At 50.7% G+C, this 2,864-nt stretch overlaps 1 long non-coding RNA gene across 7 annotated transcripts; it reads left to right on the top strand.

Moving 5' to 3' along the window:
- Positions 1 to 211: 211 nt before the first annotated feature.
- LOC127919234 (uncharacterized) lies at positions 212 to 2,028 on the top strand. Of its 7 annotated transcripts, none has more exons than XR_008102296.1 (2): positions 212 to 1,170; positions 1,276 to 2,028. It is a non-coding gene; the product is annotated as an uncharacterized LOC127919234 (long non-coding RNA). The 7 variants fall into 7 exon arrangements; XR_008102278.1 differs by having other exon boundaries at positions 212 to 1,205; positions 1,311 to 2,028; XR_008102256.1 differs by having other exon boundaries at positions 212 to 1,205.
- Positions 2,029 to 2,864: the final 836 nt, after the last annotated feature.

The following is a 2,864-nucleotide window of genomic DNA, read 5'->3' as shown; positions in this document are numbered from 1 at the left end:
GGTACGGGTGGGACAGGGAGGGGCTGGGGAGAGGGATGGATAGGTTTGTTGTAGAGGTAAGGGTGGGACAGGGAGGGGCTGGGGAGAGGGATGGATAGGTTTGTTGTAGAGGTAAGGGTGGGACAGGGAGGGGCTGGGGAGAGGGATGGATAGGTTTGTTGTAGAGGTAAGGGTGGGACAGGGAGGGGCTGGGGAGAGGGATGGATAGGTTTGTTATAGAGTTACGGGTGGGACAGGGAGGGGCTGGGGAGAAGGTGGGAGGAATGGAGGGAGTGATCCAGGTGAAAGTGTTGGGAGACCTTTTCTCTCCTTCCTTGAGGAGAATATGTGGGATTGAAAGGTGGCTAGATGAAGGCAAAGTTTCTGTTTAATTGCACTCACCTACCCAGTCAGATCAGTGATTACTTTCAGGCAGTCAGGATGCATTTTGGGGACTCCAAGGAGAAATTGGCTTTGCAGCGGGCGGCAGTCATTCATAAAAACAAAATAGTCATCTCAACGAATAAAAAAGATATGACAAGAGGACCAGGTGGAGGGCCAGTGGAAATCGGGCAGGAGGACCAGGTGGAGGGCCAGTGGAAAGGGGCCAGGAGGACCAGGTGGAGGGCCAGTGGAAAGGGGCCAGGAACACCAGGTGGGGGGCCAGTGGAAAAGAGGCAGGTGGGCCAGTGGAAAGTGGGCAGGAGGACCAGGTGGAGGGCCAGTGGAAAGTGGGCAGGAGGACCAGGCGAAGGGCTAGTGGAAAAAGGGTGCAGGAGCACCAGATGAAGGGGTGTGGAGGGCCAGTGGAAAATGGGCAGGAGGACCAGGTAGAGGGCCAGTGGAAAATGGGCAGGAGGACCAGGTAGAGGGCCAGTGGAAATGGGGCAGGAGGGCCAGTGGAAATGGGGCAGGAGGACCAGGTAGAGGGCCAGTGGAAATGGGGCAGGAGGACCAGGTAGAGGGCCAGTGGAAATCGGGCAGGAGGACCAGGTAGAGGGCCAGTGGAAATGGGGCAGGAGGGCCAGTGGAAATGGGGCAGCAGGACCAGGTAGAGGGCCAGTGGAAATGGGGCAGGAGGACCAGGTAGAGGGCCAGTGGAAATGGGGCAGGAGGACCAGGTAGAGGGCCAGTGGAAATGGGGCAGCAGGACCAGGTAGAGGGCCAGTGGAAATGGGGCAGGAGGACCAGGTGGAGGGCCAGTGGAAATGGGGCAGGAGGACCAGGTGGAGGGCCAGTGGAAATGGGGCAGGAGGACCAGGTGGAGGGCCAGTGGAAATGGGGCAGGAGGACCAGGTGGAGGGCCAGTGGAAATGGGGTAGGAGGACCAGGTGTTGGGCCAGTGGAAATGGGGCAGGAGGACAAGGTAGAGGGCCAGTGGAAATGGGGCAGGAGGACAAGGTAGAGGGCCAGTGGAAATGGGGCAGGAGGACAAGGTAGAGGGCCAGTGGAAATGGGGCAGGAGGACCAGGTAGAGGGCCAGTGGAAATGGGGCAGGAGGGCCAGTGGAAATGGGGCAGGAGGACAAGGTAGAGGGCCAGTGGAAATGGGGCAGGAGGGCCAGTGGAAATGGGGCAGGAGGACAAGGTAGAGGGCCAGTGGAAATGGGGCAGACAGCACAAACTGTCGTTCTGTTACCAAACTTTGCATCTGCACTGTTCTTCAAGTAATTGCCTTTTTGTCAAATGTTCTGTGGAAATTGTTAAAAGTAGTCCTTGTGCAGACCTGTATCATTAGTTTAACTTTGCAATCATTGTTTTTTGTTTGACATACATTTTATACATCGGTCTCGATGTTACAGTGGAGTTGTCCTTCTATAAACACCTCTGATGCTGTCAGCATCATTTTACAAATATTCCTGATGCTGTCAGCATCGGTCTTTAACCACCTCTGATGCTGTCAGCATCATTGCCTATTGCTTTATTTATCCGTTTTTCATTTAGGTCCCTCTTTTTCTGTAATTCATATTTTTCGCACTCAATCAAGTAACTTAATGAAAACTGGGATAGTTCTTTCCCCCACGTCTAATAAAAGTAATTGTGCTTTATACCTGACGGTTTTATTAATTCATTTTCCGTATGCAAACACACACACACACACTGTATAAAAGTGACTGATGCATCCTGTACCCTGGTATACAGTCGTGCAGAATGAATGGTTGTCGGGGCAACGTCCATGAGGAATACACTATTTGGTGTATTATACAGGGCCTTCAGAAAGTATTTAGACCCCTTTTCCTACATTTTGTTACGCCACAGCCTTATTCTAAAATGGATTAAATAAAAATAAATCCTCAATCTACACACAATACTCCATAATGACATAGCGAAAACAGGTTTAGAAATGTTTGCAAATCTAATAAAAATAAAACATACCTTATTTACATAAGTATTCAGACCCTTTGATATGCGACTTAATATTGAGCTCAGGTGCATCCTGTTTCCATTGATCATCATTGAGATGATTCTACAACTTGATTGGAGTGCACCTGTGGTAAATTTAATTGATTGGACATGATTTGAAAAGGCACACACCTGTCTATAAGATCCTACAGTTGAAAGTGCATGTCAGAACAAAACCAAGCCATGAGATCGATGGAATTGTCCGTATTGGTCCGAGACAGGATTGTGTCGAAGCACAGATGTGGGTAAGGGTACTAAAACATTTCTGCAGCATTGCAGGTCCCCAAGAACACAGTGGCCTCCATCATTCTTAAATGGAAGAAGTTTGGAACCACCAAGACTCGTCCTAGAGCTGGCCGCCCGGCCAAACTGAGCAATCGGGGGAGAAGGGTCTTGGTCAGGGAGTTGACCAAGAGCCTGATGGTCACTCTGACAGAGCTCTAGAGTTCCTCTGAAGATGGGAGAACCTTCCCTGCAGCACTA

This window comes from Oncorhynchus keta, chromosome 4 (assembly GCF_023373465.1).
Source record: "Oncorhynchus keta strain PuntledgeMale-10-30-2019 chromosome 4, Oket_V2, whole genome shotgun sequence".
Lineage (NCBI taxonomy): Eukaryota > Metazoa > Chordata > Actinopteri > Salmoniformes > Salmonidae > Oncorhynchus > Oncorhynchus keta.
This window is presented reverse-complemented; position numbering and strand designations above follow the sequence as displayed.